At 52.9% G+C, this 16,180-nt stretch overlaps 1 protein-coding gene across 2 annotated transcripts in view; it reads left to right on the top strand.

Moving 5' to 3' along the window:
- The first annotated feature begins 102 nt into the window (after window positions 1-102).
- The window catches only part of Prkcd (protein kinase C delta), a 30,859-nt gene continuing 14,781 nt past the window's right edge, over window positions 103-16,180 (top strand). The window contains exon 1 of one of the 2 annotated variants that reach the window (XM_034498759.2): window positions 103-396. The gene's annotated coding sequence lies outside the window, so the exon portion shown is untranslated. The remainder of the gene's footprint in view (window positions 397-16,180) is intronic. The other variant, XM_034498760.2, reaches the window with a different exon arrangement.

Genomic DNA, 16,180 nt, shown 5'->3' with positions numbered 1-16,180 from the left:
GAGATCTGGAGGCCGAAGGACTTGCAACTGAAGGAGGCTGAGACGCGCCGGACCCCCAGCTCTCGTAGGCGGAGCTTCGAAGGGGCGGGCGCCCGTGGGGCGGGTCCTGAGTGGGGGCGGGACCGGGGCCGGCACCTGGGTGAGGTCGCTCAGCCCCGCCCCCTTGCACTTCCGTGTGCCGCGGCGCCAGAGCAGGAGGCGGCGGCCGCGGGGATCCCGCGAGCGGCCCCTGGACATCTACCCTTGGTGCCGGGATCGGAGCGGTCCCCACTGGCCTCCGGGCCCGTCCTGATCAGACTCCTGCCGCCCTCCCCGTCCACGCGCATCCGGGAGAGCCGCGCCACGAGACAGACCCCGGCCCGCCGGGACCCCTGGCGCCTGGCCCTGCGTCGAGAGGTGAGTGAGAGCTGGGCCCGGGCGCGGGGTCCGAGTTGACTCGAGGGCGCAGCGGCCTTTCCCCTCCTTTCTCTCGCCGGTAGCCTCCTTTCCCTCCTTCCTTCTCCGGCTCCCGGTTCTGAAACTGAGAAACTGAGCCACGAGCAGCCAAAGTCCCTCCGAGCACGGAGACCCGTCGGTGCCTCGGTACCCTGGACGGTCTGACCCTCTCTTCGACGGCTGGAGCCCAGGCCCGACTACTCCCAGCATCTTTACCCCTCTGTGTGTCTTCACCCCCGCCGAGGGTCCCTCTGATCTTCTCGAATCTCCCTGGGGCCTCTGCACTTTCGTCGGTCCCCACCCCCTCTTGCCTGGTCCTCTGCTCCCAGGCCAGGTCTGTTTGTCCCTCGCCGTCCGTGTACTCCGTCTCCCCACCCCCACCAGACCCGCCGCCCCCTCGACCCAGTCCTCCCGGAGCCGCACCCCCGGCCCACGCTCGCCCGCCCCTGCCAGTCCAGTCTCCGGTACTTTTCACCACCGGGCGGAGGCCGGGCCGCCGGTCTCCCTAGCCTCCAGTGCTTGGGTCCCAGGCGGGCGGACTCTCGCGGCGCCGCCTCCTCGCCCTATCTCTTCTTTCAGTCTCTGTGTCTTTCTTGGCTTTCCATCTGTCTCTGGGCTGGGCGTGGTTCCAGCCTCCACCATTCCCCTGTCCTCTCTGATCCGCTGAACCCCTTCTCGGGGTAGCCTCTGCCTGGTGCTGTCAGTCTCTGTCCCACTGGAGAGACGCCACCCCCTCTGGGGGCCCAGTAAGGTGATGAGGACAGCAGTGACGGGAGTGCCCTGCCCTGCCGGCTGACAGTGGAGAGAGAGGCCCATCACAACTGCTCCCACTTCCCCAACTCCCTCGTACCGGGGGAGGGAGAGTAGGGAGCCTCATTAAGCACTCTACTCAAACCTGGGGGATTTAGAATGAATTGGGGGAGGGGGGGTTTCTTTCTCCTTTGACCTCTACCCTGGGCCCTCGGAGGAGTCTGGCTTCTGTTGCTGTAGTATCTGTGTCTGGACCTGTGGGTATGGTGTGTTTTGTTTGTCATAGTGGGACTTTCCCTGTGAATGTGTCCTTTTTCACGTGTGACTTGCTTGTACTTATATGGCGGTCTGTGTGTTCTGAGGCTCGATGTGTGCCCCGTGCAACTTCATACATCATGTCTTCACACTGGCTTCCCCTCTACATTCTGTGCCTTGATTTACTCATGTGTCCTCATCACTGTGTCCCAAAAGTCTGTGCATTATATCATAATGACCGTCTGGCCATGAGTACCTTCATTCCTTTAACACTGTTGGTGTGCCAACCCTCTAGGTTCGTGTGTGAGTGTGTAGGTGTGCATATAATCATAGTCAGTTCTTCTTCCTCTGCTGCTGATATTCTGTGACCAAGCTGATCAGGTACAGAGGGAGGGGACTGGCTTTCCTTGTTCCTGCTATGGATTAGGCTGGGGTGTGGTGAATAGGCCAGCAGAGGGCGGCTGGTGTGTGTGTGTGTGTGTGTGTGTGTGTGTGTGTGTGTGTGATTTCTCTGTGACAGTATCTTTGTATGATATTGTAAAGGCTCGAGGATATGACAGGACTGTGGAAGGTGACATTGCAGTACGGAACTCTGGTGGAAGAAGGTGACTGGTAGGAGACTCACAGTCTGAGTGTATGAAACTGAGGGTGTGTATTGAGGAGTGATGGGGCTTGTGGGTAACAGAGAGGCTGAGTGTGGGTAATAGCAACAGGAGGGGTGTGATAGGAGGTGTGGAGGGAAGGTGAGTGCCCAGCTGCCCATGAGTTTATGAGAGAGCAGGAGGCACTAGGTGTGTGCTTGGCATGCACAAGCCCAGTCCTGGCTCCTGGAGAGGAGAAAGCTGGGACAAGTCCTGGGGTTATGGTGCTATGACTGAAACTCAGGTTCTGACCCAAAAAGCAATGGTGTCAAATACTTACCATGCCCTTTAAGACCAGGAGTCCCAAGCCCAGGCTCGCCATACTGAGTTTCCTTTGTGGGATGGAGAAAGTGAGGATTCAAGAGATGGGTGGCTCGTCAGCAGTGGTGGCCACACTGAGAGTGGTGCACCCGTGAAGGCTCATGTGGGGCCTGTCCCTGGCTATGTGTCTCATTCTGGAATCTGGGATGAATGAAAACCCAGAGAGTTCCCAACCATATTTCCCACACGTGGTGTGTAGGTTGCCTCTTCTGTCACCCTGACTAGGCTGCTTGCAAGAAGGAGGGCTTCTTCATAGAGTGTCAGGATCCAGTCCTGCTCGGCCCCACCCAACCAGCCCCCAATCTCTGTAGCTATTATGGGGGGTGTGGGGGTGACTCAGAACTGTGACTATGCCGGGCTCTGACACCGTTTATCTGGCACAGCTGATTGAAGTTTAAATTTAAACTAGAAATAATTTGAAGAACTGATGGAAAGATAAAGCCTGAGGCTGCTGCTGCCTCTAGGAAGAGTGATGGGTCTCCAGCTGGGAAAGTGGGACCTTTTGAGGAGACCTAGCTTGGAGTGGAAATGCCAGGAAACCTAGGCCAGCACAGTATGCTGCTTTTACCATTTCTCCAGTTCAGAATATCTCTGGGTCTCAGTTTTTTCAGCTGTATAATGGTGCAACAGTAATGTGAGAATCACCTGAAACTACAAAACAGGGACCAAGATGGGTCACTATCATCTTTTACTCTCTCATCTCTCTGGCTTTTTTGGTGGTACTGAAGATCAAACCCAAGGCCTTACTTGGAAGCACTGCTAAACTACATCTTAAACTAACACACACTCTCTCTCTCTCTCTCTCTCTCTCTCTCTCTCTCTCTCTCTCTTTCTCTTGATAGAGTCTCATTAGGTTGCCCAGGCTAGCCTTGAACTTTCGATTTTTATGCCTCAGGCTTCTGAGCAGCTAGGCTTACAGGTATGTCCTACATAGCCTGGCCTTCCCTTACTTCACTGTGTCTCTAGCACAGGAGCTGGCAGGACATGCTTGAAGCCTCAGGGCCACCTTGGCAGTAGAGCAATAAAATTTTCCTCCACGTAAAAAAAGAGGCTTAGAACTGGGCCTAGTGACACATGCCTTTAATCCCAGCACCCAAGAGGCAGCACCCACTCTCAAGGCTCACCCAGTTTACATAGTGAATTTGAAGGCAGCCTGGGTTACATGAGACCCCCCCCCCCATATATATATATTTAAAAGTTCAAAGGGATTGAGCTTGGTGCTTGATTGCATTCTGCAACTTCGTAACCTTTAGGGCCTCCTTCTTGACAAGACGGTAGGACCAAGTATTCTTCACCCACCACCAAGTTCCATGGTCTCCTTATGATGCCAGAAATGTTATTCTAAGGGCAAGGACACAGTGTTCTAGACCCTAACATTGAAGGGACACATAGCTGGTTCCCAAGAGAATTTGGGCCTAACAGCCACTCTCAGAAGAAAAAGTCAAGTCCAGGGAACATGACCTCCTTTTGCCCAGCAGAGCTGAGCTGGCCTGTGCTGGCTGATCGGAGGCAGGCTGGTGCTGGGCCCTGTGCTGGCTGAGTGGAGGCAGGCTGGTGCTGGGGCCTGCTTGGCTGTGCTTCCCAGCTCAGCTGTTTTCTCCTGTTCCTACAGGTCTGCTGGGAATTGGCCCAGGCAAGGGCGTTGGGCCTACTTACTTCTGGTGGTTAGTGAGTAGCCGCAGCACAGCGGGAGCCAGGATGAGCGGAGCTGGGAGGCCCAGGTGGGATGGGTCGTCTCAGGCAGATGGGCAATGTGCCAGGGCGCCCTTCCTCTTCAAGACTCGTCGCTTCCAGCAGGACTGGCTGGATCCTGGTACATTCTGGCTGTGAAGCAGAGTGTCCAGGGGAGGTGCCCTTTGCTTTTTGTACATAAAGGGCTTCCTGCCTGATACCTGGTTGTGGCTTTGGACTTGGAGCTCAGAAGACTGGAACCAGCCAGTCCTCTGTGGGCTAAGGAACGGAGACACTGTTTTTGGTCAGTTGGAGGGAAAGTAGTATGTAAACCAGGGGTTAGTATGGAGGTGTCAGATTTTCCATGGTTCCTCAAATTGCCCTTATGTCACAAGGCAACAGGCTCACCTGTGTCCTATGGTGGGTTGAATGCTGGGTTAGGAATAGAATGGAGTTTCCCAGAAGGACTGAGAGGTCTCCTGGTTCTCCATCTCCTCAGCCTCCTGATTCAGGGCTAGGCTCAGCTGGACATTGTCTTTGAGGAATGCCAGGGAAGGCAAGAAGTCTCTAAAGTTAGCAGTGCCCCCTGTGGGGCCAACCTTGCTTCTTTGAGTCCCCGTTGCAATAAAGTCCTATGAATCTGGTGCTGTAGCTCTGTGGCAGTATTCTTAGTGTGTGTGAAGCCCTAGTAGAAACCCCCAGCACCCAAACCAAACAAAAAGAAAGATGAAAGAGACAGAAAGAAGGAGGGAGGAAGGAAGTAGTTGTGTGTGTGACTAGAGGAGCCCCAGTGAGCAGAGGTCTGTGTGTGTGGCACACATACATGCATGTATGGGGTTATGGATGTGTGTATTGGAATCTGGGGAGTGTTGGAACAGGCTGGCAAGGATGTCTCCCTCCAGGAATCTCCCTTGATCAGCCCCCATTCTTACTTTTCTGGATATTAGCCACAGTTAGTGTGGGGGTGTTTAAAGCTTCCTCAGTGTAGTGAGGGAGGAGGTTGGGGTTCTCACTCCAGTGAGGGGTAGGGCAAGGTCAGGATCATCACTGGATCTTCTGTCTGGTCACCTACCCCTATCCTGGAGGGGAGGACTTGATCTGCTTTGGGTTCTCCCCTGCCTTCCGTCAGGGAAGCCAGCTCTTCCTCCACTGAGCCTCAGTTTCATTAGCCTTGGAGCCTGCCTACTGCAAACTGTCACCTGGCTGTCTGGCAGAGACACACACGTGCCCACACAGTAGACAAAGCCAAGCTGCACTAGACATACTCGCCTCAGGCACACACTGCCTACACATAAGCACACAGTCGTCCACATGCATCTCCTCACAGGACACACTCAGACGCCGTACAGAGGGTCCCTGCTATCAATGTTCACACACATCACACTGTGCCCATGCTAGGTCAGACGGGAAGCCCTGATCAGGATCGTTACCCACTCTGGCAACCAGAGTCTGTCACCTGACAATGAGGTTCCAGATATCAGTAAGATCACAGGGCTAGCTGGGTGGTGGTGACCCATGTCTTTAATTCCACCACTTGGGAAAAAGAGGCATGGGGAGTCTCTGTGAGTCTGAGGCCAGCCTGGTCTACAGAGCAAGTTCCAGGATAGCCAGGGCTACACAGAGAAACCTTGCCTTGGGGGGTAGGGGGAGGAAAAAAAGAAGGAAAAAAGGTCATTAGGGCTGGAGGAAGTTAGGCCACACTGGGAGGAGTATCTGCCCACATGACCCAGGCCCCAAGGCTCACCAGAGTTTGGCGTTAGAGATAGGGGCACATGTGTGGAGGAGGGGTCCTGTCAGCTGCTGCAAGCTGTGGCTACTGCCATAGAAGAGGAAGTGAGTGGGTTGTTTGGTCATGGGACCCAGGTGACCATAGGCCAATGGGGGACCTTCGGCCTCCCTGTTCTGACAGTATGCCTGGAGAGAATGGAATTGCTGAACTCTGGAGCCAGTTGGGCATTTTTCTCCTGGGGTCCACTCTCCGTGACTTGGGCCCAAAGAAGAGACCCAGTGGGTCCAAGATGTTTCCGGACACTCACTTCCTCTGGGCTACCCAGGAAGTGGTTTCAGAGTGGGACTGGCCAGCTCCGCCCATGGCTTGCCTCACCCCAACTCTGGCTGTGAGGGGAGCAGGATCTGCTGTGGGTTAAACCAATTGACCAGGTTTTCCATACCAAGACTGTCCAAGCTGTCTGGAACTCTAGTGGAAGACTGGGGCCTAAGAACAATAAGTCTCCTGCGGCGCCATAACCCCAGCTCCTCTCTTGTTCCAAGATGATAAGCTGAAGCACAGGGGCTTCAGCATCAGTAGGCATAGCCCCTTGAGGGTGGCAGTGACACTCTGGCATTCCAAGCCTATATGAATAAATCTGTGCAAGTGGTTTGTACACTCAGGACCTTGGTTTCCCTCTCTGACAAAATCATGTTTATATCTGTGTCTATAAGTTATTTGGGAAACAAGATAATGTATGCAAAATAGCAGGAACTGGCTGGGCAATGGTTGTACACAGCTTTCATCGCAGCACTCTGGAAGCAGTAGCCGGCAGAGCTCTGTGAGTCTACAAAGTTAGGACAACCAGGGCTACACAGAGAAACACTGTCTCGAAAACAACAACACAACCACCATAACAACAAAGTAGCAAGAACTGAAGGCATGCAGAGTAACTGTTCAAATCTAGCTAGTGGTACTGATAATGTGCTGCTGTTTAATGAGCTAGGATTGGCCGGGTGTCACAGCCACATGGTTATGGAACCCAGCTCAGAAGTCAGGTCTCTGACTCTCTCCTTTCTGTCAGCTCTGCTCCCACCCCCATTAGTAGGCATTGCGGAGGGCTGTACTCATCCAGTGGGTCCCATGTCCTCCTCAGAAGGAGCCTAGGGCAAGGCCAGCCTGGTCTACAGAGTGAGTTCCAGGACAGCCAGGACTACACAGAGAAACCCTGTCTCGAAAAACAAAAACAAAAAAACAAAAAACAAAAACAAAAACAAAACAAAACAAAAAGGAGCCCAGGGTAGTGCAGCCTGCTCCTGCTTGTATCCCCCTCCCTCCCTTTCAAAGTGAGGAAGATAGATCTAACAGCCATGGTTGAAGAAATGGGGAAAGGCAGCCCATAGCCAGCTGCTCAGGGCTCCCATCAGCTCCCCTCTGCTTTCTAAACCTTGCAGGACTTTGGGCTTAGAATGAGGAGGTGGGTGGTGAGCCAGGCTGCCTATCCCTGGGACCCCTAGAGTGAGCATTTCGGTCAGAGAAGGGACTGATTAGGTTGGAGAGTGAGGCATACATATATATGCATCCAGGTTGCATCACTGGTCTGTGGCAGCTGGCGGGAGGGGCCTCCACATCCCAGGAACACAGAGGAGGTCAGCTCATCTTTGCCCATTGCTGTTTGGGACCGAGAGGCTGAGAGTCTCTGGTTACAAAGGATGGTAAGGATGGTGGTATGGCATGCAGGCCCAAGAGGTTGGAGGACTGGAGATCAATGAAAACCTGTGCTGAGCGTGAGGGAGGACATCCTGAAGGTGCCAGGACAAGACCTCTCCAACATCAGCATTCTCTGATGTAGATATTCCTAGCTATGTACCCAAGCTGGAGACTAGTCCATTCTCAGCTTCTGTTGCCTCATCTGTGAAATGGGCAGAACAGGGGTGCCCATGTGAGATTTGAATGATAGGAAGGAGCTACTGTCAGAGGTAGGGTATAGGAAGACAGAATACTGACCACAGAGTCTCCTCATAAAAGGAGGTTTGGTTATAAGGGAAGTGAAAGGGGTCCTTATAGCAAGGGCACAGGACTGAGGATAGGACAACTGCCTAGATCACGAAGGTCAAATGTCTTGAAAGCCTGGTTTAGAGCTGGGGCATAGGGACTGTGGGAGCCAGAGTATGGAGGGTAAGCAGTAGGCAGCCTGGGCTTGGCAGTAGGGACCAGGTTGGAGTGTGAGGCAGAGGCAGGAGAGGCCTTGAGGCTTGCTACAAAGGCAGACTTGGGAGTGGGCTGCATGGGGGAAGGCAGGCAAGCAGAACACAGGCCTCAGGTTTCTGGCCTGATGACTATGAGTGTGGGCACTCCTGGCAGATGAGGACACATGAAGTGGGACATCTGTAGGCTGCCATGGGCTGATCTGAGGTTTTTTTTTTTTTTTTTTTTTTTTTTTTGACTCATTCATGTGGTGAGGTTGGAGAGCTAAGTGGGCACGTAAGCCCACAGTGCAGGCAGGGTTCTAGATCCAAAGTGAGACCCGAGAATCTAAAGGAAAGGGCCCCCCTCTGGTGGGAAAGCTTGAAAGACCTCAGACGTGAGGTAGAACGGCTGTCTCTCAAAGGGGTCAGGAGGGCAGGCCTGTGGTCGCTGAGCTGCTGTTTTCACAACAGCCATGGAAGCTTTGGATCACATCTAGATAGCCATGTTGAGTAAACAGGCCAGTCACTAGGCCAAGGTTGGATCAGATGTCTATGTGGTGTAGACTGTGGGGCTGTTGGGGACAGGGGAGGAGGACCTCTGGAGTCCACCCGTGACAGAGCCAGAGAAAGCTCAGGGGTCTAGATTATCAAGACAAGGAGGCCGTTAGACTGGTGCTGATCTGGGCTCTGTTTGTGGACTCGACTACACTAGGCTGCATGGAATCCTAGAGTAGCAGGAAGCCCAGGGCCCACAGCTGGGTTAACCCCAGGAGGACTGCGGACAGCTGGAGATGGGCGGTGGGACAGGTGGGAGAGAGGGCCAGGCGTGAGTGTAGCAGGCTTGACAGCTTCTGTGCATATCACTGCCTCATTCCAGGCCCTGTGGCCACACTAAAGAGCTTGCCACATTCTGAACTACATCCACCCAGCCCGCTTAGGCCTGAGCTCGCCAGTTTCTGTATGTATTACTTGTGAGGAGGATGGCACAGCTTCTGGACGCTCCTCTGCTCACTGCCATCTTGAAGGTTATAGACAGATGGCAGAAAACCAAAGTGGCCACTTGCCTTCTCCCAGGCACAAAACAGTTTACAGTTATGAATCGGAGCATTCTGGGGACCTTCACTGAGAAGGGGGGAGGGAGAGGTGGCATAAGATATGGGTTAGGGACCAGCATCTAGGGGCCAAAGGAGCTGTCCCCAATATGCAACACAGCCCCCCCCCCTTACAAGTCTGATGGACAAGTCTGAGAGCCTGGGCTGGAGACTTTCCTGCTCCTCCTGTGCCCCCAGTCTCCCCCCACCCCCACCCATGTTGGCTTTGTGGCTTTGGTTTAATTGCTTAACCTGTTGGTTATCTTGTGCAGTGTAAGCTGGAGGTCATCCGTGGGCTGCCCCCAACACAGCACTTAGAGTCCTCTTTTCATTGGCCAGGCCTGTGACTGCCACCTGTAAGCTCCAGCTTCAGCATCAGCCACTTCCCCTCAGGGGCCTGCAGGCTAAGGCCTGTCCTAGGACGTGCCTGACCAGCCTGTCCCTTCTCTTCCACATTTTGAACTTTCTCTTTGGACCTCCTGAAGAGGCAAGCCCGTCCTGGCCTGGTTCCCTGCTATCCTTCCCAGTCCCTCCTTTCCTCCCCAGCCATTGTGCCCAAGTATACTTTGACAGAAAAAGCTATGTTTGGTGCCAGAACCTAATCAGGTATGTAAGGTCTTTCTAGGCCTCTGTGTTCATCTCTTTGCCCATCTGTATATTGTGTTTATCACACTGTGTGTGTGTGTGTGTGTGTGCATGCATACATACCTGGCTCTGTATTGACATGTGACAGCAATGGGTGAATGTCATCTTAGGTCTGTGTATGTTTCTCTGTGTCTACCTTTGATGGAAACTCCCCATACCGGACTGTATTTAGGTTCGTCAGTTTGCATGTGTGTGGCTGTTTTTGGAGAGTCTTGGATACTCCCTCTCCCCTCTGGTTCCTCACAGCAAACCTCTTGTCCTCAAAGAAGCTGGCTTCTGACTTGGACCATGAAAGGCCTTCAATTCTTCCTCAGGGGTACCTGCAACTCTCCCTCTGGTTGAGCTCAGAGAGCCTCGATCTGGGGGCCAGCTAGATGACCACAATTCTGAGCCTGATGCAGGCTGTGCCCTTGAGGAGTTCCTATTGCATGTGTGCTGGCAGACGGCTTGTGAGCCCATTGACAGCCAGGAACCCGGCCAGCTGTGATATCACTCCTGACACCCCAGCCAGTAGACCTCTGTAGCCCTGTTTCTACCTCAGCCATTTCGCTTCCCATCCCTGAGAAAAGCCTGCTTTCATTCTACTCAGTACCCATTAGCCCTCCCCAAGGCTGTGTGCTCCACCAGCCTTCTCTGTACCACTCACTGGCTAGGCAATCTGGGAGTATCTGGGGCTCAGGCAGTCTATTGTGGCCCCAGCCCCGACCCTGTTATGTGCAGACTCTGGTACAGAAAAATAAGCATGCATGTTTTCTTGAGAGAAGACCCCAGCTTTCACTCGATTTCACTCGATTCTTAGCACAACTCTGGTGCATTGAAAAACGAACATGCAACCCAATGTCCACTTCTTATTCCCATGGACTGTGTTCAGAATTCTTTTTGTTTTTGAGGCAGGGTCCTTTTGTAGCTCAGGCTGGCCTGGAATTCCCAATCCTGCTTAGTATTGAGATTGCAGACAGACAGGGCCCACCACACTTATATACAACTAATCTAGATTTTCATGTTTTGGGGGGAGGGTGGGAGGTTGTTGTTGCGTGTGTGTGTGTGTTTTTTTATGCTAAGGATAGAATCCAGGGTCTTATGTATACCAGGCAAGTGTTCTAACACCAAGCTCTACTGCCAGCTTTCAGTAGTGGGATTGCTGAGTGGGACTTCACATAGCCAGGACTGAGATGACTAAGCTAGAGGCAGAGACACTACCCACCTACAACAAACCCAAGTTATCAGGTACCAAAGACAGAGGCACAGGTTACCTACCAAGCAGCTGCCTTCCTCAGGAGTGGGAAAAGATTCCTAGGGCTGGCTTTTTGAACTATCTAGATAGATAAATGAGAAGAAAGCCATTCTAGCTAAGGGGACATGTCCAGGTACACAGGTGCTGGCGAGTGAGGTGCCAAGCAGCCAGAGGCATTTGAAATGGAGAATGGGATAGGGACAGGGTGTGGGGAACCTTAAATGCCAGGTTGATGCCTCTGGCTTCTGAGAACAGTGCTAGCTGAGAAGGTGCCATGCTGTGGGCAGAGGCACAGCTGGGAGAGCATACTGGGCTGGGATAGCAGAGTGTTGAAGAATTGGGGAGGAGAGGACAAGGGTGGAAACTAGTCCCATGGAGAGAGGGAGGGGTGGAAGGAGGAGCCCCGGCAAGTACATGAGGCCAGTCCCATGGAAGGCATTCCTGTGCTGGGACCTGGCTATGACCTGAGGCCATGGGCTCTGGAAAAGGCTTTCTCTCCCCCTTTCCTGTAATTCCTGCTGGGTCTATCTCCAGAGTTGTGAAAGCCCATGGGCTCCTTGACTTGGTTCTGTCAGGGAATTCCATCATGAAAGTCAGCCTCCCAACCAGTTATCTCCTGCCTGTTCACAGGACCCGCCTGGTTGCTTTTCATACCTACCCTTCTTTACAGCTACAGAGCCAGCTTCCACTCACCTGCTAGCACGGCACTTCTCCCTGTTCCGTGACAGCCCGGTGTCGGCTCTTCTCCCTCCTTCTGCCCTCCCAGACTACACACCAGGCAGGGCAGCAGCCCCAGGAGGACACCAACTTGCCAACATCTGCATCTAGTCTTGGCAGTAGATGAAACTTTCCATGGCAGGCAGTGGGTGCCAGTCTGAGGTTAGTCAGGTGTGGGTAGTAGAGGGCTGTGTGAGGAAGGACCAGGGCTCCTTGAGGGTCAGTGCCCAGAGTTCTGTTGAAGAAGCCAGACGACCCCTCGGGACCTTCAGCTGCTGTTTTCTTGAGCCTGTTCACACTTTGCCATCGAGGTCTGACCCCTCTTCTCCATCCTCAGCCCAAGCTTTTCCCTCTGTCCAATGGGCATAATTCTATGGCCTGTGAGGTAGAATCAGGCCAGGGTAGAGGGAACCCCATGAGAGCTGGGACCTTTCATGTGAACCTTGCCATCAGTTTCCCCTCTGTGCTGTAAGGAGGTAGACAACGTCCGTCTCTGCTCTTTCTTACCACACTTGGAGCCATCCAGTGGGAATGCCACCAGTGCCTCCCTGGTCACCTGGAGGCTAGACTCTCTCTGTGCCTTGGGCTAACTAGAAACAGGTTTCTGTTTGTTCTGGAGAAGGTGACTTGCCTGCTGTGGCTTGACCACTGCCTTCCTCACCTCAAGGCTTCTGGTCTCTGGCAAGGATAGGGACCTGGACCAGTTTCCCAGGTCTTCAGAAATGGAGGAAAGACAACCGTTCAGGCATCTATACTACCCTTGTTGTGCAAAAGGAGAGGAGTGCCTGTCAGGGCAGGCCCCATCCAGGACTCAGGATGAGTGTAGGTGAGTAGATTGGTCAAGCTCAGGATTCTGCATTCTTACCTTGCTTTTCTGTCCTCATAAATGTCTGTGCTGTTCCTGCTGTATTTGTCTCCATTTCTGCTCTCTCCTATCTTCATCTTTCCTTGACATAGGAAGAACATGAGCTACAGCATCCAGCAGGCCCACATTCAAATCTTCCCACTACTTACTCATACTTATGAGTTGTGTGACCTTGAGTAAGTCACTGTCTTTGAACCTTGATTTCTTCATCCGGAAAACACTTCCTGGGGCTACACTGGGATAAAGTGAGCTAATATAATTATAAGGTAATGCAGTGTGTTGACATCTTGGACAGGACAGTCTTTCCCAGAAGTGTGTGAGCTGAGAGTGACAGCTTCTGTTTGACTCTCTTCCTCATAGACAGACTAGAGGAGCAGGACAGAGAGATTGAGAGCCCCCCGACAATGGGAGAGGCCTATCTGCTCCCTGTGTAGTGCTATGAGGATGTCCCCTGCTGTCCCCTGTGCCTGCAAAGCCTGGGGCTGAGCCACTGTCCTTCCTTTGGGGCCTTGGCCCTGGGCCTATTTGCATGGAGTTTATAAATGGTGAGCACCCCTTCCCTCTGTGCTTCTCACCACTGCTCAGACACAGCAAGGTGTGGGGCAGCCTGACTTCACTGTGCAGATGGACACTTGCCCAGAGCCTCTTCTCTCAGGGTCATAATGAGATGGAAGCAGATGTTAGCTAGCTCATGTGTCTTGTTTCCTTTCTGGGGTCTGAGTATTCCACAGGAGAGCCAACTGGGTAGTAGCAGGGCCTTTGCCCTCATTTTTGTCCCAGGAATGTGGGACAAAGTGATTTGACCCCTGAACAACTGTTGGCTTGTCCCATGGCAGCCCACAAAGACCATGGCTCCCCTGTGCTGGTAGCACTGTGGCCTCGATGCAGGTTTAGGGCTGAGGCCCAGACCTGCTGTGGTTGTGGTTTTCCCTCCAGTGGTTTGTAACAGTAAGCTGCTATGAGTGCGAGCTGAAGCACAGGCCTCAGGGGCAGCCAATGGGTCCAGTCCTGAGCCCTGCATCACACTCCTGTGGCTGCTCTGACCCCTGTCTCTTCCATACAACTCCCTGAGGCCAGGACAAGCTAAGAGCAAGAAAAGTCATGGGCCTGCAGGCTGGCAGAACTGGACACCAGAGGGAGCTGTGGGGAGAGGCTGGCCACAAGTGCGTGGAGTGCCTCTGGGTCCAGGATGAGTTACCACATGTTCCTGCAGGCATGATTTTCCTGTCTCAGAATCGGGGACAATTTCCCAGCTCTCCCTGACTGGTGGGACATGAGGGGACTCAGAGAGCATATACTGTTTGGAGGGCATGGGAATGACATTAGCCAGAGGGTATGCCCTAGGCTCAACAGGTTGATGTTGGCCCTTATCCTCCTGGGCTTCTGATTAGCATGCCAGACAGCCTAGAGACCAGGGACAAGTCCTCATCTGGAATATGGGATTGCAGAGACTTAGAGCCCAGGAGGCCTGCAAAGCTACATAGCCAAGACAACAGTGGTGCCAAGGACCTGTGTCCTGCCTTATCATTTTTCCACCTGGATGGCTCTGTAATTTCTTGTCTCTGAGGAGCCTAGGTCCCTTCTACTTTTTCTCTGTCTGATTACCTTTACCCTCTGAGGTACTAAGGAAGCTGCTCACTACCTATATTGATTCTGGGTTATCTCATTGAGAGGCAGAGGCAGCTATGCCCATTGTGATCCGGCCTTTGGTATCTGGACACAGGCCCATGGCAGGTATGTGCTATGATGGGCACTGCTCACTGCTTCAGATCCTGGAAGCACTCACTGAGGCACTTGATGCTTTGGACTCTGAGGTCAGTGGGAGACTCAAAATGTCTTTTTCCCTTGGGCATTTGGGACATCTGTCCAAGACTCCTACAGTGACCAAGGCCTCTGTAGCTTGTGTCTCATTCCATTTACTGGCCTCATACCCACATGCCCTCACCTCACAGGTACACACACTTCCATGGCCAGATGAATCCTTGTGCTGGTTAGGTTTTTTTGTGAACTTAACACAATCTGGAATCATCTGAGAAGAGAGACCCTCAATTGAGAAAATGTCTCCATCGGCTTGGCCTGTAGGCAAGTCTGTAGGGTATTTTCTTGGTTGATGTGGGAGGGTTCAGTTCACTGTAGACCTTGTGGACAGTGCCACTCCTGGGCAGGTAGTCCTGGGAGGTGTAAGAAAGGGAGCTGACAGCCTGGAAAATAAGCCAGGAAGCAACTTGGTCTCTGGTCGGGTCCTGCAACCAGGTTCCTGTAAGCTGCAAGATGAAATAAATCCATTTTCTCACGTTGCTTTGTTCATGGTGTTTAACAAGCTACAGAGAGCAAACTAGGGCAGTCTTATTCTTGCAGACATGTTCCCCCACTCCATGCCCAGCACCACACGGGCCCAGAGGAGCCCACAGCTTCTCCTTTTCTACCCTCCAAATTGTCATGGGCACTGGTCTAGCCCTCAGCATTTGCCCACCTGCTAGTTTCAGGCCAGAGACCTGGGGATGTGGGCACAGGCCAACATTGCACACCTGCTCTCACTTTTACTGAGTCCGAGCCAGACCAGGGTAGGAGTCGGTGGGTCTGGCCTCTCTAGTCTGTCTGCTCTGTTCGGGTGCGGGGCCCCAAGGTCTGCTGGATACTCTGGGCTGGACCGCAGGCTGAGGTCAGTGTTTCCTGTGAGCTCATCTGGACTGGAAGCTCCAGGCAGACCTGGTTGCCCTGCTGAGGAGCTGGAGGGAGCTGCTTCAGGCTGTGCAGCTGTTTTATTGTTGTGGTGGTGGTGGTGGTGATGGTGGTGGGCAGTGGCTGTGAGGTGTGTGTGTGTCTGGGTGTTTGTATTTGTGAGGGTCCCCTGAATCCAGCTTTGTATATTACACTTGACATTAAAATAGTTTTATATTTGGAGAAGAATATGAAACTGTATCCCTTTTCACATCCCTATACCTTGTCCTCTCACCTCTTTCCCTGCATGGTTGCTGCTTCTATTCTCAGTTTGAAAGGGCAGGAAATCTGAAGAGGTAGGAGGCACGTGACCCTCAGGGGCTCTTGTTCAGAGGGTGGGGTGTGCTGACAAGTTGGGACAGAGTTTATTAACTCTAGCTTTCAGTTCTGGCTTAGTCTGAATCTCAGTTTTTCATCTACGGGATGGGGATCTTTACCTGATGAAACAGGACTCAGTTTGGCTATGCTTCTCTGCCTGGGTGTTTATCAGCAAAATCGACAAAGAATCAAGAGGTGCTTCATGGGCCTAGTGAGACAAGAGGGCAGCTCCTGGCACTGAAGCTCCTGGCAGAGGCCACTCATACGAGATCCCTGGCATGTATAGCTGTTCAGTAATTGCCCATGAGAAATGACTGTCTAAGGATCACAGGCTCAAATGCCTCCAGGGCCAATTTAGGAATGGGGACAGTGTCCTGGCCTGGTAGACTGACAGAAAAACAGCCACCACGGTAGCTTTTGCTCATGGGTCTGATTTCCCGTCTGTTAGTTTTACTAGAGGTGCTTCAAGTCCAGACTTACGTTAGACTGCCCAGCTTTTCCCATTGACGCTAGGGGCCAGTACACTTGGTGTATGTGTGGGTCAGTCCCTCTGGTGTAAGCTCTCTGCGGAGTGGGTGCTGAGCATCCTGGCAGCCGCTTGTCTCCGCTTCTCTGTTCT

This window comes from Arvicanthis niloticus, chromosome 3 (assembly GCF_011762505.2).
Source record: "Arvicanthis niloticus isolate mArvNil1 chromosome 3, mArvNil1.pat.X, whole genome shotgun sequence".
In the NCBI taxonomy this organism is placed as follows: domain Eukaryota; kingdom Metazoa; phylum Chordata; class Mammalia; order Rodentia; family Muridae; genus Arvicanthis; species Arvicanthis niloticus.
This window is presented reverse-complemented; position numbering and strand designations above follow the sequence as displayed.